The following is a 25,738-nucleotide window of genomic DNA, read 5'->3' as shown; positions in this document are numbered from 1 at the left end:
GGTGTTCCTAATAATCCTTTAGGTGAGTGTAATATCTAAGTTTCACTTTTTGAATGGAATTACTGAAATAAATCAACTTTTTGATGATATTCTAATTATATGACCAGCACCTGTGTTTCTAAATGTAGTATTACCACTTTTATGCTACATGTAGATGTAAGATCTGCATACTACCTTCTCTTCTGGTTACCTCTGTACAAAGTAAGCACATCTGCCGATTATCACGCACTGAGCATGAGACTCACGCAATTAGCAATTTAATGAGCCATTTCTATCGAAATACACCGCGGGTCCCCTTACATGGACGTCGCCATGTTTCTACATTAACCAGAAAGGGCAAACTGCAGAGTGCGTTTTGTCACTACGTTAACAAAGTAAGAAAAACAAGTAGTAGTAGCAGCAGTAGTAGTAGTCTTCTGATTTAATAGAAGTAAGAAAAGAAGTGAAATTTGGGATGCCCAAAAGTCTTATTTAGGACAAGAGTAGCTTTTTCTGAGCTTGGAAAGGGAGGAGGGGTGAACAGTGATTGATGGTGCATTCACGTGGTGTCAGAATAATTTATTGCAAAAAGAGGAATAAAGTACAGAGCCCTGCTAGATCTGGTAAAGGAAAGAAAAAATATTCTAATTAAAACGTGGGGCCGAGGTAGTATCTCGTGGCCACTTTTAATTAAAATATTTTCTTTTTCCTTTACTGGATCTAGCATATCGACACATACTAAATATATAAGAAGACACAAATAATAAAAACTTTGCCAGAGGTCATCTATATTATCTACAGATATTAAAAGTGGACGATATGCTGACAGTTTTCACAGCTTTTCTTCAATAAAATATCAGGTTATTTAGTCTAATTACAGCCACCTGGTGAAAACAGTGTAAAATAAGATACACAAAACTACAGTAAAGAAACAAATTTAAGTTTTGCGATGAGCACACAATTAGTGTAACTCATTAATGTGTAATGGTAAGTTCCAGACCCCGCCTTTCGCCCAAATGTAAGCTGGGATTGGCTCCAGCCCACCGTGACCCTGTACGCGGGATATGCGGTTAACGATGGATGGATGAATACAAAAAAAACAATACAATAACTCATTATACTAACCTAGAAAAATGACCAAGGCTAGATGTTGTAACAATAAAGTTAATACAGTATGTCAACTCAAACCTAATGTTCAACATTTTATTTAGTTAGAATAAGAGATAACGTTATCACAACACAAAGTAAAGTTAATGTCACCTGCAGTTTAACATACGGCACCTTGTGCATTGATTTAGAACAGGAATTAAATTGTTGACCAGGTCAATGTCAAATGTATTTTAATATCACCGTGGAAAAGGACACACAGAAGCACAGCTTCATGTTGTATTCATACTCTTGGTATGTCGGTGATTATGCTGTACAGTGAAGACAAATTCTCCAAAACCTCCTGACATCTTAATCTGTGAATATAAAAAAAATCCCAATATTATCTAAGAACAGGTTGAAAATGACAGGTAGATGCAACAAAATGACATGGTGGGAATGAATAAAATTCTCATGGACTCACTCTGCTGAAGCATTGGCACTCTTAAAGTTAACAACACTGTACTCCACACCATCTTCGTCCTCCTCCTCTTCATTCTTGTGTCTGTTGGGCTGAGCTGGCCTGATGTTGGAGTAGAGAGGATCTTCCTGGTTTTTAGAGAAGCTTACGCTGGCATAGTGAAGATCGTCTGACTCCTCTGCTGGTTTTCTCTGTGTTGCAGCTGAAGGGTTGTTGCACACTGAACTGATATTTAGCTGAAAGGTAATAATCACATAGATAGGAGTACTTTAGTAGAAAGTGGGCAAGTATGCTTTTATTGGTCTGCAACATCATGACCATATAATAAAACATCTGCAGGTTTAAGGGTGAGGTGGTTGTTCTGACTTTACAAATACTTCATCAGGTGCTACAAATTTCTGAGGTCACATTTACTGTATGTCACGTTCTCTATTGTGGAACCACAAACCTCATTATCAAAACCAAAAAGTGAACCAGAGGTTCGAGGTCACTTCTGTTTTTGTTGTTGTAATTCATACTTGTCACTAGTAAAGGTTAATAAAATTCAAAGATTGCATGATCCCCCTTTACTTACAAAAAGTTAATGTGTACAAAATGTGTAGATGCAGAGGTATTGTGTTGTGTTGATGAAAACAGGGAACCTGTCTCAGCACTTTATAATTCATGACTAAGGAAAACAAGAGTGTGACACAAACATATGGCTACATCACATGGAAATGAACAGGTTGAAAGAAGAGGGTGATACAGACAGAAGGTTTAGGTGAAGAAACTATCCAAGAGGGACATGATGCACAAATCAATTCAAATTTTCATGTGAGAGTGGACTTCTTCCTCACCTGTGCTGTGTTGTCTGGTCTCTCTCCAGGCTCGGTGGTTTGTTTTGAGGACCTCTTTCTTCTAGAGAGAAAAATAAATGAACAAACAAAGGAGTCATATATATCATCATATGAAATTACTGAACAACTTCCTGAATCTAAGGTGCATCACTGAACATAATCAGAGTAAATCTGAACTGCTCACCTAATCAATAGGAAGGCACAGAGGAATATGAGAGCCAGAAAAATAGAAGTGATTGATCCAGAAATTAGGGATTTCATTGAACCTTGACAAACAGAAAGACTGACAATTAATAATGGAATTACAGGTGGTTTTGGATCATAATTGGAATTAAAATCTTCAGATTAAAGCATTCTGAATGATGACGTATGTGAACTGTAGTTCCATAACATTACATGAATGATCTCAACAGCACAAAATAAGGTATAACAGCCCCTGTGCCAATATATTGGTGATCCTTCTACATTGTGGGTCTGATTGTTTTGTAACCAAGGTTAAAGATTATTGATTGACTTTGTACTCGACTGGACTCTTGAGCATAGCTGTGAACCTGGTGACAAAGTACATCACCTGATGATAGAGGCTGCAGGACAGACCTTGCAAAAAATGATGGAACGGGTGTGTATGTAGGTTAATGAGCATCATTTACCTGCCACAACAATCAGATGTAAGGTGGAGTTATGACGTCCTCTTCTGTTCTGGGCTTCACAGTAATAATTCCCACTGTGTTCAGCTCTGAAGTCAGTGATGGTGAAGTTCTGTCCTGATGCTTTTGGTGAGTCTTCATTCTCCTTGTACCAGGTATAATTAGCTGCTGGGTTAGCATCACTGCTGCAGGTCAGAGTCACTGAACTGCCCTCCACTATCTCAGCAGAGGGACTCACTGACACAGAGGGAAGCTTTGGAGCATCTGGGGACAAAAGAGAGACAACTTGTCAATATTTGTTTACAGGCCTGCAGGAGCAATACTGATGTCCCAGTGGTTACTTTGTTATCCACCTGCTTTAGAATAAATAACTCAAAAAATGTCTCACATTGTGGAAAAAATATTATTTCTTCAGTTTGGACAGTAATAAAGCAATGGGTCTTTTTGGCAACAAGTGCGTTGCAATTTACATGGCTTCATTTAGACGGGAGCTGCATGTGGTATGCGTAGCACTAGTGACATTATATCTTTTGACAGTGTCAAGCTTGGTGAGTTACACGATTGACCTCCTGTGGTTTTTGTTACACACACACACAACTGGTATTATTTGACACACACATTTCAAGCTTTACAGTGAAATCATTTGAACAGATGTATAGTGGTCACCATAAGGAAGCTGTCAGGTAATTTCAAATTTCAGCAGCAGTCCAAAGAATATTAATTAAAGGTTCAGTGTGTAAGATTTAGTGGCATCTAGTGGTGAGGAATTGCATCCATCTATCCAGTCTACCACTGCCCCCTAACCTTTCAAAGGGTGTAGGACAGGTACGGTGGCTGACACAGCACAAAAGGTGGCTCTTCTGAGAGAGCAGAGAGTAGCCAGTCAAGAAATTAGGTTTCTTTAGGTAGATATATTAATAAATTATATTTACTTAATTATTCAGTAAAACCATATGTTATTGTGACTTGGCCACTGACTGATAACATGGAAAATGTAAGCCACCACAGTCCATTATAAACCACACATTAGATAAAGTTCATATAAGCACTGACAAGGGAAACATGCATTCTCTTTGTGATTAAGTATCCTCTCCAAAACAGATTATGGTGCTTTGATAGCAGCATAAAATATAAATAAATAAATACTTTGATAGCGATGCTGAAATAGATCTCAGTCATGACAGCAACAGTTTCTCACATAATCATTTCCTCTTTAGTGATTTTACCAACAAAATAAAAGTGATGCTTGTTTACTGCAATTCTGTGTTTGGATTTAAACTGAGCTTTTACTTTGAAAAATTCTGAACGACATCAAAAGAGTCTCTAGCCTGCTTGACACACCTTTGAAAGAGCCATCAGAAAATGTGATTCCCCTCAATGTCCTCTCCCCGCAGATACTGGGTATGTGAAAAAGCGTCTGTAGGTGGATGGATTTGGATCAAGCACCAAAACAAAAACAGTGCAGCACATGCCGTGTAACATTCACTGAAAAAATTGTCCTAAGGTGGGATCAAACACTCAACCATTGGATTGCAAGCCCACACCAGCTGAGCTAACCTAACAAGATGTTGATGTGGATCAGTATTATGGCTTATATTCTCATCCACCATCTAATGCTTGAAAATATTGCTCTGATGTAGAACTTGTTTGCCGACCCCTGCATTATATTATTACCACTTCTTCTTCTTCAAACGTACGTATTCAGCGTAGTGATGAGTGTCTGCACTGCTTGAATTCTACCAGAAGTAGAACAAGAAGGAAGTAGTGACGAAACAGGCTCTGTTGTGATGTTTGTCCGTTTTCAGCTACTGTTGAAACATGACAATGCAAAGTGGCAACGTGCAGAGAAAGGGGGAACCGTGGTTATGTAGATAGAAATGGCTCATTCTAAGATAGTAAAACATAATGCTTCATTATGTAAGGTCTTTACACACCACAGAAAACAGTTATGGATCTTATATTGCATTTCTATCGATAGATCCTCAGAAATATTACACACTGAACTTTAAAAAAAAAATTTCCTCTGAAGAATCATAATAATTGTTCCAGTGTGTAGGGGGGATTATTACATGGAGCTCTCCATTCTTCTGCTTATTTGTAATTGTGGCATGATTATATGCATGGAAGCTTGTGAGACATGACTGATCAAATAACATAATTTGGCACCTGACAGACAGGCCTATCGTTACACACAGACCTAAAACTCAACTCAGAAGAGGATAAGAAGTACAGAGTCTTACTCCAACTCCTCCTGCTGTGTCTGTGTTTCTCCTGCTAATAATATGTTCAGCCTCTCTTCCATGTTGACACCACTGTGCCAGGATTGCACGACAGACACTTTTGGGTTTAAGGTTGTGCCCAGTTTCAGTAAAAAGGCCCAAAGAAAATTGAAATCTAGTGTAGTAAAAATAATAAAATAATAAAGTGGTAAATGTTAATTTTTTAGTTTGGGCTTACAGTGGACATCTATAGAAAGATATGTAGAATTGATCCGTCCATATTGATTCTCAGACTTGCAGTAGTAGATCCCACTGTCCTCAGAGCTGATGGAGTTGAAATGATAAATGTCTTGTAGACCTTGAAGTGGTGATTGGTTCTTCTTGTACCAGGTATTTATAGCTGCTGGGTTAGCATCACTTCTACAGGTCAGAGTCACTGAACTGCCCTCCATGATTTTTCCAGATGGACTTGCTGACACAGAGGAAGTCTTTGGAGCATCTGGAGGAGTTGTGTTAATAGAGATTAATCTAGGTTAAGGGTGTATTACTACAGTATCAAATATGCCATTTACATTCCCAAAAGTCCTAAAACGGCATAAAACTCTCCTGGAGCTGCTCAATGAATTAATGCAACTGTGAATGTGAGTAAGCAGAGCTGAAGGATGTGGACATGGCCATTAAATATTTTCCTGCAAAGGACTTAAAATTTAAGATGTTGGTTATTTTTACTTTAAACTGTTTCACTCACATTTCACATTAATGATGTATTTAGTTGTCTTCCTCCCCAGCTGGTTCTCAGCTGCACAGTAATACTCTCCAGAGTCAGAGGACTGGATGGAGCTGAAGACAAGCTGTGGTTCTTCACTGAGCAGAGTTTGGTTCTCCTTGTACCAGGTGTATTTAGCTGCTGGGTTAGCATCACTGCTGCAGGTCAGAGTCACTGAACTGCCCTCCACTATCTCAGCAGAGGGACTCACTGACACAGAGGGAAGCTTTGGAGAATCTGCAGAAGATATGAAAATGAATTACTTGAAGATTAGAATATGTTATAAAAGACAATTGACTACTTTCAAACAGTTCTGTGTTTGTTTTCTTTTGATTAATTCTAGTAATTTGTCACAGCGGCTGCCAAGAGTACTGATCCGAAAGCTGTCTCAGGTTTTACTCCTGCTGGTGGAAACTGACAGCCAACACCACATCTTTAATTACTGTAAATTTCAACAACTCCAAACAGGATGCTGGTTGTGTTCATGTCCTGTTTGCTGACTTCTCAGTTAAGTTCAGGTTTCATGGAATTTTCTGGCCCTTATACCAGAAAATCCTCACGACTCGAATCTGAAGTTGATCTGAGTGACGGTGACAACAACCAACCAAATAGAAGATCCTGATTATCAGCCAACACAAGCATAAGATGCAGAAGACTGTTCTTTTGAATTCATGGAGGTTGCTTCAACAAGCTCATTTTCTAAACAACCGAAGAGTAGGAAGAGAAGAAAACAAAAAAAACACCCTAAAAACAGTTTCCTTGGCAGAGCCAGAGGACACTGATGACCCTAAATCACCCTCAGGCCCAAACAGGTACTTAAATAATGTGGAAGTTTGAAGACATCGAGGCATTCTATGTTCCTGATTCAAGATTTGAACACTCAGATGTAAGGACACCCTTCCAGTACTTCAAAACACTCTTCACTGACAAGATGATTCAACATATTGCTGAACATACCAATCTGTACTCTGCGCAGGAGTTGCAGGATCCAATCAAAAGTAGCCCCCAAGAGACTGGCCGTGTTCTGGCAGTACTTATTATGGGTGTTTTCAGCTTTCAGTGAAAGTCAGTGACAGTCCAGACCGGTTTCAGAAAGATGGCTCTTCATGGTAAAACTATCAAAATGCCTTTTTTAATCCCGACAAACTTTAGAAAGCATCATATAAAATGCTATGTTGTTGCAGAAAGAAATCTGTATGACAGCCAACAGCAGAGACAGCAACTTCAGCACGTCACATTTTGAATATTACCAACACTAAATCAAGTAAATATTTCTGTTCTTCCACCAGAAATAAAGTGGATCTAATGCCAAAAACAATTATTCTGTTGCACCACCACATAGATGAGTAATCTGCTATAATCTAACACAACATTGTTACGTTGCGTCAGTAGTTGTCTAAGTCTGTCTGAAGGCTGAGATACAGATTTACTTGTTCTTCTGAAATACTCAGAGTATAGTTTTACCTAAAAAAGTGGAAAGTTACAGGCTAACAGTATCTGTTCGGTCTTATTTTATATATTTTATACTTTTAATAATTCTGAATCTCAAAAATATTACATATGGGAAATAATTTAACAATGTTATATGACATGTCTGCTGATGAGCCTTTGAAGGCATAGATGCCTCTGTCACTATAAGTCACTACAGGTTTGACCCTGGACACCTAAAAGATAAAATAATTACGGACCATTTCTAAACCAGACTTGGTCAGTAGTCACAATGGGGGTCTACTAAAAATACAGTCATTCCTCCAACCTAAACAACAACATACGATGTATTAACCACGCTCCCAATTCTAACCTTATAAGCGTTTCCTAAATTAGTGACCCTACTGGTGGGGTTTGTCAATTAATCCCCAAACTCTGTTTCCTGGTCGGACCTACGTTAATGTACATCACTTGATCTACGTTGCCTGATATAAACATGTGGAGACAGCGGCAAGTGAAAGGAGTTTAACCGTATCTGTAGGGTAACCGGTCAACATGCATACAGTCACTGATTTTGTCACATACCGTGTGAAGGTTAGGGTAAGAGTAAGGGGCCCCTGGGGTTGTCAACGCCTTGAACACCAACATAGTTAGCTAGCTAGCTTCACGGTCTGGTTAGGTAAGGTAGCTAGCTAACGCTATAACGACTTAACTTCATTAAAAGCTAAATCTAACTTGTTCCACACGGGAAATGAACCGAAAATCATCAGCCATACACCCAACCCACCACCTCCACAGTAGGACTTTCTGGCTATTATTAATATGTAATCATCTTTCCCATGTGCTATCATTGTCCTGCACCTAGAGGTTGCTGCCACAGTAAATGTAGATATGGGTTGTAATTTGGTGCTACAGATATGACCTACATGGTTGTTTTTGTGGTGAGGACAGTCTATGTTATACAGCTCCACCAAACCATTACTGACCATTTTTTAAACCAGAGTTGGTGAGGAGTCATAATGAGGGTGTCTGTATTAAAAATACAAGTAGTTATACGGCTCCACCAGATAGTGTCATGTGAGTGGAAGATTGTGGAGTAAACTCACACACTGAAGGAGAGGGGAAACCCTCCAGTCCTTTCACAGCACAGGAATAACTGTCTGCAGGATAACTCCTGACTGAATAAGAAGATGTTTCTGTCTGAATTTTCTGTCCATTCTTGAGCCAGATGTAGGAAGAACGATCAGGTAGATGACAGCTGCTGTGACAAAGCAGCTCTGCATCAGTATAATTCTTGTAGACTGTTGATCTGATCACCTGAACCTGGAGATCTGGATCTGTGAAGAAGAAACATGAATATTTGTTCTTTATGTGGTACTCACACAGAGACATACACAGAGATATAAACAACAATAGAACATTATGACAATCATGTAATCAATTAATCTCACACTATTCAGCACATTCACATGTCATCAGATAGTTTAAATGTGCTGTTACAGTTTGTGTTCATCAGTACCTGTGACAGTCAGAGTTGTACCAGGTAAACTACTCCTCCATTCAAAGCTTCCTGCTGTGAATTTGAAGTGATACTCAGCTGAGTCGCTCTCTCTCAGGTCAGTGATTCTCAGAGTGGAGCGTCCTCTCTCTGTTTCAAGGACCTGAACACGACCTGCATGCTGGGAGTCTTTACTAAGGTCCTCAGGCTGTGAGGGATTCTGCCACTGAAGACTACGTTCAGGTCTGAACCAGAATTTAGATCTGATATATGTGTCATAACTGTTGTAAGTACAAGAAATGTCCACTGATGAGCCTTTGAAGGCACAGATGCTTCTGTCAGTGTAAGTCACTCTGTTGCAGGTTTGACCATAGACACCTGAAAAAAAAACATTTTTAAACCAGAGTTGGTGAGAAGTCATAATGACGGTCTCCTTATTAAAAATACATGTAGTTATACAGCTCCACCAGATGGTGTTATATTAGTAAAAGATTGTGCAGTAAACTCACACACTGAAAGAGAGGGGAAACCCTCCAGTCCTTTCACAGCACAGGAATAACTGTCTGCAGAATCAAAGTAGTCTGAATAAGAAGAAGATGTTTCTTTCTGAATTTTCTGTCCATTCTTGAACCAGATGTAGGAAGGATTATTAGGTAGACGACAGCTGCTGTGACACAGCAGGACTGCCTGATTATATGTGTAGTCTGTTGATCTGATCACCTGAACCTGGAGATCTGGATCTGTGAAGAAGAAACATGAATAGTTGTTATTTATGTGGTACTGAATCACGCAGACATACACTGAGAAATAAACAATAGAACATTATGACAACACATACATTGATTTCCCATCAGGATCACTATTCAGCACATTCACTTGTCATCAGATAGTTTAAATGTGCTGTTACAGTTTGTGTTCATCAGTACCTGTGACAGTCAGAGTTGTACCAGGTAAACTACTCCTCCATTCAAAGCTTCCTGCTGTGAATTTGAAGTGATACTCAGCTGAGTCGCTCTCTCTCAGGTCAGTGATTCTCAGAGTGGAGCGTCCTCTCTGTGTGTCAAGGACCTGAACACGACCTGCATACTGGGAGTCTTCACTAAGGTCCTCAGGCTGTGAGGGATTCTGCCACTGAAGACTACGTTCAGGATTGAACCAGAATTTAGATCTGATATATTTGTCATAACTGTTGTAAGTACAAGAAATGTCCACTGATGAGCCTTTGACAGCACAGATGCTTCTGACAGTGTAAGTCACTCTGTTGCAGGTTTGACCACGGACACCTGAAAGAAAAAAACATTACTGACCATTTTTTAAACCAGAATTGGTGAGAAGTCACAATGAAGGTGTCCGTATTAAAAATACATGTAGTTATACAGCTCCACCAGATAGTGTCATGTGAGTGGAAGATTGTGCAGTAAACTCACACACTGAAGGAGAGGGGAAACCCTCCAGTCCTTTCACAGCACAGGAATAACTGTCTGCAGGAGAAATGTCATCTGAATAAAAAGAAGATGTTTCTGTCTGAATTTTCTGTCCATTCTTGATCCAGACGTAGGAAAGATGATCAGGTAGATGACAGCTGCTGTGACACTTCAGCTCTGACTTAGTGGAATAGAATGATCTGCTCACCTGCACTTGGAGACCTGGATCTGTGAAGGAACAGGGATGTTATTTTAGACAAAACTGTCAACATCCACATTCAAAAATATACACACAACACATTTAAATTATCGGTACATAGATGCTGAAAATATAACATATGAATGAAAATGTTACCTGTGACATACAAAGTGACTCCAGGTGAACCAGTATATCTTCGATCTGGTTGGTTTGTTATGAACCTGAACTTGTACTGAGCTGAGTCGCTCTCTCTCAGGTCTGTGATTCTCAGAGTGCACATGTTGTTAGAACAACTGTTCTGCAAACGACCTGCGTACCTTGAGTCTGTTCTCAGATCCACAGGTACATATCTATTCATCTGAGTAAACCAGAATGTTTCCTGAACTGTAGTATCAGGGCCATTTATTCTGGATGGGTATGTGTAGGTGCAGTTTATTTCCACTGTTGATCCTTTTAAGGCACAGATCTGAGTAGAGGTGTAAGTCACTCCCCAGCCATACTGACCCTGAATCACTGTAACACAGAGCACATCAGAAATTATAATCATTCATACCTATAACATCAGGAGACAGATTTTTATTTGTAGCGCAGGTGTTTCAGTGTGTAAAAGTACATTTCCCACAACTACTACTAGCTCTCATGCCATTCCACTTTAAGTCATTGTGAGACAAAGATAATCACCAAGAACCAACTTGTTTCTGGGTTGGGAAGAGTGCAAAAAGAAACCTCCGAATATTATCTTAACTAGAAATGAGCTTCAGATTTATTTTATATCACAAGTTTTTCTTTTCTTTCTGCTTCTTTGTAGGGGATATTCTGGCTATTTGTAAAATGGTTAAATGCTGGACATCAAGTTCCAAGTACTACTGTTTAATGTTAAAGTAAACAGAGCTATGGAGACATCTACAAATAATTCCGTTTTACATGAGAATATTTAACACAAAGGAACAATTGAAGATGATCTCTGCAGTAAAATATCTAAGTGCATCGAGACAGGACATCCTACAGAGGGTGCAGTGAAAGAACAGCAATGTAATGAAACTGTGTACTTTAACACAGTTCTTAATGAACAGGATAAACAATAAAATAAAGATTAATTGCGTATAGCAATATAAAGATGTACAGTACCTTGTACAGAGAGAAGGAAGACAACAAATCCACTTGCTGCTGTTAAACTCATAGCTGCTCCTCACGTCTGTTAAATCACATCAGCGGGTAGATCAGTACATGAGAAATCCTGTATGTCAGTTAGTCAGCACAACAAATATTTCTAATCAAAAAGGGAGGGTGTGGTTTTTGAAGAGAGTTTGTCTCTCTGTGCTTGGTACAGATGTGATTAACAAACATGCAGATGTTTAAAGCTGCCCTGGCTTCCTTCCTCTTAACATCATTAATATGTATGAACAGACAAATGCCTGTAAATCCCCAAGTTGAAATGAATAATTGTTACCATTGTTTTGTAAATTGTGTATTTGGTTATGGTTATGGTCATTTTGTGGCCTGGTAGTGCTTCTAACACTCTTCTTGAAAAGCAAATTTAAAGACAGAAAAATCATGAAACTCTTTCAACCTTGTACTACAACCCAGGTGCTGTTTTTTTTTTTACATCCCCAGTCTATACAGTATGATCAGCCGATTGTGTAAACTAAAAGTGAAAGTCTCTAATTTGTTTAACCCTTTCTATTCCATAGTGTTGAGAGCCAAGCTGTACTCAACAGAGCGAACAGTGAGTGAACAGAGCGTACATAATCCCCAAGATAAAGCAGAGGAAACGTTTTGATCAGATGTTGAGGTGTGGTTGGCACCTAGCACTTCACAGCTTCCCGTCTGAGAGTCTTGAGGAGTTGTAGGTGTAATCTAAAGGAACAACTGATGTAGGTGGTGCACTTAATACTAATTACGGACAATCCTATACGCTCACTATGCACGATGTGTAGGGCCCCGCATATTAAGCGGGGGCCCTGCCTGACTCTCTTGTAAAAGGTGAAACCGAGTGTCAATGTTTACAATTTGATGAAAGGATAATAGAATAGAAAACTTTATTGTCATTGTCACATGTACAATGAAAATGTCAAAAGTGCTGACCAGCCAGTGCATCATTCCTAGATATAACTTTAAAAACAAAAGGTAGTAAATAAATAGTATCTAAAAAAAACACAAACAAACAGCCTGAACAGACATTCATATAAACATACACATTTTTTTGAGACAGCGGGAACTGTGTAGTTCTTCCAGTGTGAGGAGAGGGCAGCCAACGATCTTCTATGCGGTGTTGATGACAGTCTGGAGCGCTTTCCTGTGAGCCGCTGTGCAGCTGGTGTAACACACTCAGATGCAGTATGTTAACATGCTCTCTATGGAGGCTTGGTAGAAGGAAACCAGCAGCCTCTGTGTGATGTTGGTCCTCCTGAGTACTCTCAGGAAATAAAGACTCCGCTGGGCCTTTTTAACAGCTCAGAGCCACCCGCCCCACACAGTCCCCGTTGATGATTAGTGGTTGAATGATTGTTTTCTTTTTCCTGTAGTCTATAATGAGCTCCTTGGTCTTTACGGTGTTCAGGAGCAGGTTGTTATCGCTGCACCACACTGTCAGCCTCTCCACCTTGTGAGCCCCACCACTGTGGTGTCATCAGCAAATTTCACCATGGTGTTGCTGTGGTACAGTCATATGTATAAAGGGAATAGAGCAGGGGGCTCAGCACACAGCCCTGGGGGGAGCCGGTGCTGAGTCTTAAGGCCGTATGTGTGACCCTCTTTCTACGACCATCGAGGAAGCTGTTGATCCATGTGCAGGTGGAGTGTGGAAACACCAAGTCCCTCAATTTGGCCACTAGTTTGTGTGGGAAGATTGTATTAAATGCTGAGCTGTAATCCACAAAGAGCATCCGCACATAGCTCCCCTGCTGCTCCAGGTGGGACAGTGCAATACGGAGGGCTGTGGTTATGGTGTCCTCTGTGGATCTGTTCGCTCTGCAGGCAAACTGGTGGGGGTCAAGGCCTCGGGGCAGGAGTGCTGTGATGTGCCTCCTGACCAGTTCTTCAAAGCACTTCATCACCAAAGGTGTGAGTGCAACTGGCCGGTAGTCGTTGGGGCTGGAAATATGGGGTTTCTTGGGCAGGGGAACTATGGTGGAGGACTTCAGACAGGGTGGGACAGTGGACTGGGCCAGGGACTGGTTGAAAATCCTGGTGAAGACTCCAGCCAGCTGGTCTGCGCAGTCCCTCAGCACTCGTCCCGGAACGCCATCAGGCCCTGTAGCCTTCCTCGGGTTGATGGCCCGCAGTGTGCGCCTCACCTCATGCTCCTCCACTGTGCAACTTAAGCTGCTGTGGGCTGTCTCTGCTGGTGTCACCTCAAAACAGGCAAAGAAGAAGTTCAACTCCTCTGCCAATGAGATGTAACCTTCAGCAACTCCGAGGTTGGCCCAGTAGTTGGTCAGATGCTGGACTCCCTGCCACACCTGCCTGCTGTTGTTACTGCCCAGGTGTTCCTCAATCCTACTCCTGTAATTCGATTTGGCCTCTATGATGCCTCTCTTTAGGTTAGCTCTGGCCGTGCTGTAGAGAGCCCTGTCTCTGGGCCTGAAGGCGGTGTTCCTCTCCTTTACCAGCTGCTGGACCTCCCGGGTCATCCATGGCTTCTGGTTGGGGTAGACCCGGATCTGTTTGTCCACTGTGACTGTGTCTATGCAATTCCTAATGTAGCATAATACACTGTCTGTGAACACCTCCAGGTCCTGATGTTCAAAGAACCCTCAGTTGGTTGTATCAAAGCAGTCCTGCAGCTGCTGAGAGGCACCCTCAGGCCATGTTGCAACAGTCTTTTTGATAATGGGGTCCGTTTTCCTGCGTGGGGCATATGCAGGGATCAAAAGTAGGGACAAATGGTCTGACTGACCCAGATGTGGTAATGGTCTAGCCCTGTAGCCTAATTTGATGTTGGAATAGACCTTGTCCAGTGTATTTGCTCCTCTGGTGCCACACTTTACATGCTGATAAAACTTAGGGAGTACTGCTAGCCATACAAGGAACCCACCGGGAAAGCGCTTAGCCGCTGCAACTGTGTGCGGCGCCATTGTCGCCATACTAGGATCAGAGCTGGGACCATAAAGAGGTAACTAGGCTTCTGGCCACAAAAACAGAAAAAACTCAATGAAAGTGTACTGCAAGTACAGCAGTCAGGTAAACTGTTCTCCCCTCTCAAACTTTGATGTCAGCAGCCTGCAGTGAATCTCTTGTCTGTCTGATTCATGGTTGTTTGCCAGACTTTGTCTCTGAACAATGTGAGTGAACAATAGAGAGAAACACAATTATAGCTCGGAAAATAAAACTGCGTTGCACATGAACATGCGTTCATGCTCGTGTGCACGAAATGAAACTCACAAACCTAGCAGCAACATCTGTGCCAAACCTATACAGTTTATGGTGCCGACACACATCATTTTAGTACCTGCATCTGTCTCTAAGTCAAGGTGTAGTTACAACTCTGGACTAATGCGGGATAGAAAGCTCACTAATAAAATGTGGATAGCTGGGCAAACAGGGTAATATGGTTGCACATCTCTTAGTAAATTAATAATAGGGCATCACATATTTAGTAGTTTAATTGTAATCTTCCCTTTGAACATGTATTAAAGGAAACCCAATGGAGCCAGTTTGAATGGGCCTGATACAGCTGGTAACATTAATATCTAGCAAGTTTTGTAACTTATTTACAGGGGCTATGCTGAAGTTTGTCAGTAGAGTAGATGCTGTATCATCAGCCAATACAAGCACAGTTAATCCAAATCCATTCTCAGCCAGTACGAGCACAGACCTAGTAGACGTCTTTAGCAATTCCCACAGACCTAGGTGCAATACAGGCTGCCTCAGGCAGTACGAGCACAGCCAGAAGTGTACAGCCAGCATCACATACAAGCGCTCAGACTAATGGAACAGTTGCTGCTCCACCAAATGACCCAGCAGATTGTCCCCCAGTCTAAACAGACTGAGTTAGTGCACAGAAGTCCATTCAAATCAGCTGGGTTTTTCTAGAAGAGGTTTCCATTCAGGCCTATTACAGAGACAGACTGTTTTAAGGAGGAAGGATTGTAGTAAGCGCACTGCAGTGTCAGGTGTGATTGTACGGCAATTACAAGTTGTTTACACGGCTCATGAGTCAAGTGGGTCCCATAGCAAAATTTTCCCAAGGGCCCCAGGGAGGTCAGGACTGTCTCTGCTGTAACAGCAGGTACAGTTTTCACAGAGTGAAGATGTTGTGCTATACTTGGTGGTTGATGTGTGTTTTGTCTGGGTAAAAGTGGTTGGCAGGAGGTTTTAGCTGAGTGTCGTAGCTTTATGGAGGTGTCAGAGACAGGGTGACTTGATACTAGATAAAGATGCAGAACAATGTTTTGCGCTAGGGTTCTAGAGGCTAGAGTCTGTTCAGGAAAACGACCTCTCTTTGGGCATAAATTACCTTGTGGATTATATTTAGCGCAGGTCAGGCATGCTCTACAGAAATTTTTTGAAAAGGTATCGAAACCAAAGGTAGTGTAGTATCGTTGTACTTGTGTTACCATCCCTCCTGTTGAGACATGAGTTACTCCATGGCTCAATATCGCTGCCCATTTGTATAAATTCTTAGGAAGTATGGGTTTATTAGCTGGTCAGACATAAAGGTCACCTTTCAACTGTGCACCATGACGTAACCAAACGTGTTTTTCATCTGGGGACTTTGTTGTTGCATGTCTTTAAGAATCGAATGGTCTAATACGTTGTGTGTTATTATTGCAAGAACATTGTGCTTCCCCGTAGCGGCTGCTTTAGCCATTCTGTCTGCAAAAGCGTTTCCTACAGACACCTCATCCGTTCCAGATGTATGTGCTGCACATTTGCAGATGGCTACTGTCTCTGGGAGCTGTACGGCATCAAGCAGTTCAGTCAGAATTTTGGCATGTGTTACTGGCTTCCCTGTAAATGTTATCATGCCTCGATTTTTCCAGTACTGGGCAAACACATTCACAGTAGCATATGCATACTGGCTGTCTGTGTATATAGTGGCCGTCTTTCCTTTCATTAGTTTACATGCCTCAGTTAGTGCTATTAGCTCTGCTGCTTGTGCAGAGCAACTGGGTATTAGTTGTTCCGCTTTTAGTACTGTGGTCTTTGTAACCACAGCATAACCTGTTAATGTTTCTCCGAACTAATTTGTTCGCGAAGAACCATCTACAAAGATAACTTCCCCTTCTTGGAGAGGTTGATCTTTAAGGTCAAGTCTACTTTTAGCTGTTTCTTCAGCTACTGTCTGACAGTCATTCTTTTCTCCGTCGTCTGCTGTTGGCAGCAGCGTTGCCGGGTTCAGGGTGGTGCATCTTTCTATAGTCACATGTAATTGTGACAGTAAAACTGACATACAGGAAAGATGTCTAGCGGGTGACAAAAACATCATGTTTGTCTGGAGAAGTAGAGCTGAAACCGCATGCGGGACTTTTAAGGTCAGGGGGTGAAAGAGTCTTATTATAGCGCTTACTTCTACAGCCACTGAGGCTGCTATTACTGCGCGTACACAATGTGGTAATGCGCATGCCACACTATCCAGTTTAGAGGAAAAATATGCAATTGGTCTCATTTTATCCCCGCGTTGTTGAGTTAGTACTGATGTCATAAACTGTCCCTTACAGTCTGCCATCTGGACAAAGGGTTTGTTATAGTCTGATAATGCTAGTGCTGCACTAGACACTAAGACTTGTTTTATTTTACGAAAAGCTTCTTCAGCTTCTTCCGTCCACTTTAGTAGCGAGTTCATTTTAAGGTCTTCTTCATACATCAGCTTGCTTAAAGGTGATGTTATCTCTGCATAATTTGGCACCCAAGTCCTACAGTAATTTGTTAGGCCTAAGAAGGATATCAGTTGTTTCTTGGTCTGCGGTTTGGGTGCTTGGAGGACAGCTGCTTTTCTTTCCTCAAGAAGTGTCCTTCCCCCTGCACTCATACTATGACCTAGATATTTCACTTCCCTTTTGCACAGCTGAAGTTTATTTTTGCTCACTTTGTGGCCTTCTCTAGCCAAATGTTGCAGTAGTGCTATAGTGTCTTTCTTACAGGTTTTCTCATCAGGGAATGCTAAAAGGACATCATCCACATAGAGCAGAATCTGGCTATCACCAGGTGGTTCAAATTTTGCCATACTTGCGCTCATAACTTGTGAATAAACAGTTGGACTTTCGGAAAAACCCTGGGGGAGCCTGCTATACGTATATCTTTGTCCCCCAAAAGTGAATGCAAACCAGAATTGACTATCTTTGTCCACTGGTACTGAGAAGAATGCATTACTAATACCCACTTCAGTAAAAACTTTGGCATCGGGTCTTAAAGAGTTCAATAGGGTATACAGATCAGGGACACAAGGTGCTCTCTGTATAACAGCATTATTTATAGCCTGCAAATCTTGCACCATGCGCCATCCCACAGAGAGTGCTTTCTTCACCGGGAAAATGGGAGTGTTACAAGGAGAGTCTTCACATTTATCTTCTATTACTGACTTTATACCATCTTGTGCGTCCTCTTTTAAAGCTTTCCTGGTCAGTCTGGTTTTAGCACTTGACCACGTATTAACAGATGTGGCCACCCAATCAGTAGCATTCTCTCCCTGCTGCACCATTTTTCCCAGATCTTTCCGCTGCAGGTTTTTGCTTTTGTACAGGGAAACGTGTGGTGGCACCCACATTTTATACAGCTGCATGACTTTATTGGTCAGGGTTATTCCTGCGACTGATGTGCTGTCTGCATCAGAATACATGTAGTTTATGGTGATTTTGGCAGGAGTGGCCTGCTTTAACTTCTCCTCATATTCTCTGTCTGGGCCTGCTGCATGTCTGTACCACAGTGTGACATGCAAATTGTCAGCTGACATCTTGTCCTGTGTTTTAGATATTGCATTTCTTCCCTCATTTAGTAGGGCAGTGGCCGTATTGTGTGGTGGCTTGTCTGGAATGTAGGGGGGAAGTCAATAGTAGGGAATAGTAGTATCGCGGTTCTCCAATTTCTTGGAGAACACTTATATCTCCTTTCAATAGTTCAGCTTTTCTCTTTACTACTATTTGTCCCTCAGCTGATGGTATTAGCGCCAATCCTAGTCTAAGAAGGCCATCTCTTCCTAGCAGGTTGACTGGGCATTGTGGAAACAATAAAACGGACATCTGGCATGACAGACCCTCAGGATCCCTTAGCCATACGGGGTTCAGATTCAGGTACTTCAGTTAGTTTACCGCTTGCTGATCGTACCACAATTTGCTGACCATCATGCCTGGAGTTTGGTATCGGTTCTTTGCAGGTAGTTCTGCATGCTCCAGAATCGCACAGGAAAGTTGTAAGCTTTCCATTTACTGACAATGTCACTTCGGGTTTTACACTGTCCATTGCTAAAAGATCTTGGTAATTTATCATGGCTTCCTTATCATTTGTTTCAGAAGGTTTGGCGGGCTCAGGGTTCATGTTTAATTTATTTTCTGGTTCTAGTCATGCCGAGGTATCCTTTTTCTCTGGACAATCTCGTGCAAAATGTCCCTCTTTTCCACAAACTCAACATCCTCCCAGCCTACTTTTTTCATTTTCTTTGGGGTTTTTTGTGTATTTTTACTATTGCATCTTGCAATTTGGTTAGTGTTTGGGTATTGAGGCGTCCCTCAAACCCGTAGTCAGTTATCCATTTCTCAAGGTATTTTGTGCGTTTAGGATCCAGTTTTTCAACATATTTCCAGTCTTTACATGCTAAGCTGTCTTTGCTTATGGTCTTACTGGCCCCTTTCCCCATTTTTCAATTTTTGGTCCAATGTTTTAACACCTAGGGTGTTCTACCATTGGTTCTTCAATCAGTGGGACAGTAATGAATGTTCTGTCGTGGTAATTCTCACTTCAACTCTCACGAGTGGAGAATTCTTGCCTTTGCATCCACGTCAGTCTTACTGTTTACAACCCCACTGCTTTTATATGGAAGATCACTCCTAATGGAATGCTCTTCCCATGCATTCACACATTCACTCGTTTCCCCCTTTAATATATTATTATTATTATTATTATTATTTATTTAATTTTTTTTGCTACACGGAATTTTATAGGCGCCTTTTTAGGACTCCGCCGTCCTGTTGTTTTTTTATTACACGGAATTTTATACTATATTACCAAATATCCATTTCCTACCCTCCACACTTTCTCCATACTCCAATAAACTTTTTACTGTATTATCTATCCGTCCTATTTTTTTTAACTGTGTTGTCATTTCTTGTCTTTCCTGAGTAAATTTCCTGCATGTTATAAGAATATGTTCTGCTGTTTCATCCTCCTGACATTGTTCACACATTCCTGTAGGATGTTTTCCTGTAATTAAAAGTGTGCTGTTAAGATTGCTATGTCCAATTCTCAGCCTACTTATTATCACCTGCTCTTTCCTCTTTGCTCCCCCACTTCTTGATATACCTACTTTACTTTGGATTATGTGTAAATGTCTCCCTTTTATTGCATTATCCCAGCTCTGTTGCCATTGTTGATTACACTTCTCCACACTATGCCTTTCCGCTCTGATTTTGAAAATTTAATGTTGACTTCAACATCTCCTTTTTTAACTGCTTCTTTTGCCACCTTATCTGCTTTCTCATTTCCCTGAATTCCCGAGTGTGCAAGGACCCACAGAAATATGACATTTTTCCCCTGCCTAGCTATTCTTGAATTCATAAATAAGACTTCATAAAGCAAGTCCAGGTGACTTCTAGTTGTGCATGTCTTCATGCTTATAAGAGCTGACATAGAGTCACTACATCTTAATATTTCCTTATCACTAATTTGTTCTGTCCATTCCAACGCCATCAATATGGCAAACAGTTCAACTGCAAACACACTCAGACAATCAGATGTTCTTTTGCTAAGTTCTAACTGATACTTAGGAACAACAACTGCAGACCCTGTTGTATCTGTTTGCATGTCCTTTGACCCATCTGTGAAAATCTGAATACTTTCCTTATACTTACATTCCCTATAGCTATAATATACACTAGTTAAATCGGCATTCTTATTATTGCGTTTAATCTCAAGTAGTTCCAAATCTACACATGGTACTTCTAATTCCCAGACAGGTCTGATAGGCCACACCACATTTGCGCCAAACTCTTTATCATATACCCCTGTATCCCTTGCCATTTGCTCTCCTGTCCACCCAAAACTTGTTTTTTGTGTTGTCTGCTTCTCCCAGCACGTCTCTTTTCCACAATGCTCCATCATCTGCAAACAATGATCTCCCCATATCAGTTGGAATGTTTACAAATACATCATTTATCATAATGGAAAATAAAGTTGGACTTATTACACTCCCCTGAGGTGTCCCGTTTTCTACTATATATTGGCTAGATAGTTCTGCTCCTATCTTCACCTGAATAGTTCTTTCATTTAAAAAGTCCATAATCCAATTGAACATTCTCCCTCCAACACCCATTAGGTTTAGTTTAATTAGCAATCCTTCCTTCCATAACATATCAAATGCCTTTTCCACGTCCCAGCACTGGATCTATGGTACTCCTTCCCTTCCTGAAACCACTTTGGTATGATGCCACCATTTCTCTTTCCTCCAAGAAGTATGTTAACCTCTCATTCACCATACGTTCCATTAACTTACAGATATGAGACGTCAAGGCAATTGGTCTATAACTTCCAGGTCTGCTGCCATCTTTTCCAGGTTTCCTTATTGGAATAATTATAGCCTCCTTCCAACTCCCTGGTATTATTCCATCTACCCACACTCTGTTATACAACATCAATAATTTTTACAGATTTTATTCACTTAGATGCTTTATCATACAATAACATACTTCATCTTTCCCTGGCGCCGTCTGTCCCGCTTTGTCTAGTGCCCTTTTTAACGCTCCTATTGTAAAGGGGATATTCAGTCCATCCCCCACACTACTTTTCCTACCTAAAGCCTCCATATTTTCAGATTTTGTTTTCTCTCTACCTCTTCTACATTCTTCCTGCATATTATTTGAGCTATGTACCGCAACAAAGGTTTTTGCCATTAGCTCTGCCTTCTCCCTATTTGTTACTGCTGTCTCATTACCCTCAACCAGAACCGGGTAACTCCATTCCCTCCTTCCCTTCTAGTGCCGTCAATATTATACCTTGCTTTAATTTACAGTCCAGTGTTTCTATGTTCATCCCTTCATCAATCTGACTTAAATATCTATCTCTTACATCAAGACATATGTTGCCATATTTATCTTGCTACAAACTGGATAATGATCACTCCCTATAGTTCCTTCATGGTACACTGACCAATCACATACTGATGCCATGAAATTTGATACCAAAGTGAGATCTAACACAGATTATTTTCCTGTATGTATATCTATCCTAGTGTTACTGCCATTATTTAAGCATACTAAATTCTTTTCATCAAGTAACTCTTCTATCACCTGACCATTCGTGTCCGTTCTATCACCACCCCATAATCTACACACCAAACAATATTACTACAATTCTGCCCTTCTATCTCTTACAGCTTCATTAATTCTATTTTTTTGCACGGGTTATAATAATTCACAATCGTTACTTCTTTCCTTGCCCACACTTTCACTACCACGTACTCTTGTTCTCTTCCTATCCCTACAATCCTGTAAGGAATGCCCTGTTTTATAAAGGTGACACAACCCCCGCCTGCCCCCTCTATCCTATCTCGCCTCACAGTTACATACCCATGTAGAACAAACTCCAAGTTTGGTTTTAACCAGGATTCTTGGATACATACAATGTCTGTTTTTTCCCCCCTACTACCTATAAACTGTTTGAAGTCTTGTCCATTAGCTATCAAGCTTCTCGTGTTCCACTGAAGAATTAAAATTATTAGTGTTAGGACTATCAACCCACACATGCTGTCTCTTGACTTCACTGTATACTAAGTTCATCTCTTACTTCTTCCCACCTTAATCCTATCATATCCAAATGGTGCACTGCAGCTTTTACTATGACCTGGACCCTTTCAGTTTTAGATTTGATCTCATATGTTGCATTTATCACTCCTGCAATGAATGCCACCAACTTCTTGCCTTCTTCTCATCTTGCTGTTTTCTCCCCACCACTTGCTCTTTGCTTTCTCCTCCCTCAATTTCTACTTTGCTTAGACTAGTTGTATTTTTCTTTCTCTTAAACCTACCTGCGTTCCTGTTCTCTCTCCTTCTTACCACCTCTTTCCACCCTTTTCCTCCCCCCTCATCTACGTAATTTCCCTCTTCCTCACTAAACTCCATACTGTTACTATCATCTGTCTCCTTCCCTGCCATTCTGTCCGAGTTTGTAAGGAACCCTGCAGGACTACTGTTCCGGACCTATACAGGCCGTCGGCCTATAGTCCTGCACAGTGTTCCCCACAAAACCCAATTCTACGGTTAGAAAATCGAAATATTCGCTACTTCAACTGGTATACTCAATTTCAAACTCAGCGCCAGGGTTGGCGCTTGGAGCAGGAGCAGCTTTATAGGAGAGGTGGCCTAATTGGACACTACCACTGCTTGTTATGTTTATTCTCTCCTTAGATGTTTTGGGGTTTAGATTTATATTATATTCGAGTATTTTGAGTTAAGGTTGAGTCAACCCATATAGAGAGAGGATACCAGGTGGAAGGTGAGGACGCAATGGAAGGTGAAGCACTAAATGGAGCATCAAGTGCTGAGGATGAAGATGGCAGAGAACCAACGCTGAGTGACCTGGCTGGGATTATGCGGTCATTTATGGGTCAACAGGAGACCCGGGAAGCAAAATTGAGAGAGGAAGCCAACTGCCAGGAGTACCAGTTCAAAGCACTACAGCATCAGTTTCGCCTTTTGCAGCAGGAGGTAGAGGTTTACACATCTCCAGTACCAGAGCCCGCTTCCACAGTGCCAGATCCCTCTGAATACTGTGATTTGAATGTGAATCACCCAAAGGCCCAAGCCTCGCCCTCTATACAGTCGATCCACCCCACCATGTCTTCAGCAGGTCAGTCTCGATCTATTCATGGACTGGATAAATTAACAGAAAATGATGATGTTGAACATTTTCTAATTACTTTTGAGAGAATTGCAGTAGCATGTCGGTGGCCAAAAGTGGACTGGGTTTTTTGTCTCCTCCCACTGCTGACTAGTAAGGCCAGAGGAGCCTACGTGCATATGGATGTAGATGATGCTCATGAATATGATAAAGTGAAAACAGCAATTCTGAAAAAATGAGATTAACCCTGAGACCTACAGGTAGAGGTTCAGATCCCTCCATGTGGAACCTGAAGAAAGCCCCAAGGAGCTGTATGAGGCTTAAAGAGCTGTATGTAAAATGGATCCAACCGCAAGGTAAAACACTTCATGAAATTAGTGAAATCCTTATCATGGAAAAATACTTGAGAATGCTGTCCCCTGAGCTTCAGGTTTGGGTAAAGGAGCATGGGCCGAAATCTGCTGCTGAAGCTGCCACACTGGCTGTGTTTGTTGCTGCCCGGAAAAAAGGCCAGCCATGGAGTAGTATGGGTGGGAAGGCTGGTAAGGACCCTCTCAGTACCAACAGAGGTCAGCGCCATGAGTGGGTAAGCCTCCCATGAGGGAGAACAAATATGCACCACCTAGAGCTCCTAATAGAACGCCCATTTGCTACTTGTGTGGACAGGAAGGTCATGTTAAACCAATGTGCCTGAAGAAAACCTCAGAACCCTGATTCACACTGGCAGGACTCAGACCCTTGTACAGAGAAAATATGTACCAACTAATGCCACTAGCAACCACCAGCTGAGGCTACTCCAGACCTGCCTCTGGGTTTTCAAATACCTACGGATATAATGCAAATGCAGGACAATTATCCAACTTTGTCTACCCTTTTGCAGAGGGCACGAGGAAGGAAGCAGGAGACTAATACTAAGAGTGAGCAAAATGAGAATGTCCTACAGAACGGTGTTCTTTACCATCAGAATGGCCAGGTGAAGCAGCTAGTGGTCCCACAGGTGGCCTGAGAAATGGTACTTGCCTTGGGTCACTCCATTCCCTGGGCTGGCCACTTAGGGAAACATAAGACCACAGCTCATATTAAGCGCCATTTCTACTGGCCAGGTTTGCAAACTGACGTCGCCCAGTTCTGTAGAAGCTGCTCTCAGTGCCAAAAGACGTCAATGAAAAGCCCCTCCAAAGCTCCACTTCAACCTCTCCCAGTTACAAGTATCCCCTTTGAGAGTCTTGGGATGGACATTGTTGGTCCGGTGGAGAAAAGCAAAACAGCAAACCGCTTCATGTTGGTAGTAACCGACTATGCAACTAAATATCCAGAAGTCTTCCCATTGAAATCAGTTAAAGCAAAAACTGTGGCTTTTTCCTTGGTGCAATTTTTCTCAAGAGTTGGTTTCCCTTGTGAAATTTTAACAGACCAAGGTACTAATTTCATGTCTAAACTTTTGAAACAGGTTTACCAACTCCTCGGCATAAAGAGTGCGCACTACGCTCTACCACCCGCAAACAGAAGGGCTGACGGAGCGGTTCAATCAGACCCTCAAGCAAATGCTCTGTAAGTTTGTGAATGAGCCACACAGACTGAAACTGTTAACTGCTAACTGATACTAGTACTTGGCTGGATGTTGTGGCAATTAAGGCAATACAGTATCAGCTCAAACATTGTATTTACTTAGAATGAGATAGCTGTTGTTGTAACACAAAGCAAAATTAATGTCACCAACCGTTTTAACATTCGGTAACTTACGCACAGATTTAGAACAAGAGTTAAGCTGTTGACCAGGTTTAAGGCCTCAAATCAAGACCAGTGACAATAGTATTGTATAAACTGACATTTATTTTTTTTTACTAAATCATTCTTAAGAAACTGGTGATGAGTGTAATGGATTCCTGATATGGTGAATGCACTTTCCATGATTTCATTTTGTCTGCTGGATGTGTAGATTCTTTAAATTCAGCATTTTTACAAACTTTTGTAATAACCTGTTGGTTGTAAGAAAAGCGAAGTTTGTTTTTATGTTTTTTTTTAGTTTCCTTTAATCTAATGTATTAATGTTGCTGTGGAATTCTGCTTAAACACTGTAAAGCCATGGACCACAGATTCATGTTGTGTTCACTGTCTTGTTTTTTTGGACTGTGCTGTAAAGTGCAGATGCATCCACCACAGTCTCTTGACATCTCTATCTGTGAAT

General features: G+C 41.3%; 1 long non-coding RNA gene across 1 annotated transcript; it reads right to left on the bottom strand.

The window, feature by feature from the left end:
• Positions 1–543: 543 nt before the first annotated feature.
• LOC119899421 lies at positions 544–2,471 on the bottom strand. Its single transcript, XR_005443845.1, has 2 exons — positions 2,383–2,471; positions 544–1,782 (listed from the first exon to the last, which is right to left on the bottom strand). It is a non-coding gene; the product is annotated as an uncharacterized LOC119899421 (long non-coding RNA).
• Between the last annotated feature and the right edge of the window lie 23,267 nt (positions 2,472–25,738).

Source organism: Micropterus salmoides, unplaced genomic scaffold (assembly GCF_014851395.1).
Source record: "Micropterus salmoides isolate LMB-PRFRI ecotype aquatic unplaced genomic scaffold, ASM1485139v1 Ms_hic_scaffold_1, whole genome shotgun sequence".
In the NCBI taxonomy this organism is placed as follows: Eukaryota; Metazoa; Chordata; class Actinopteri; order Centrarchiformes; family Centrarchidae; genus Micropterus; species Micropterus salmoides.
Note: the sequence above shows the minus strand (reverse complement) of the source record. Positions and strands in the feature narration are given on the sequence as shown.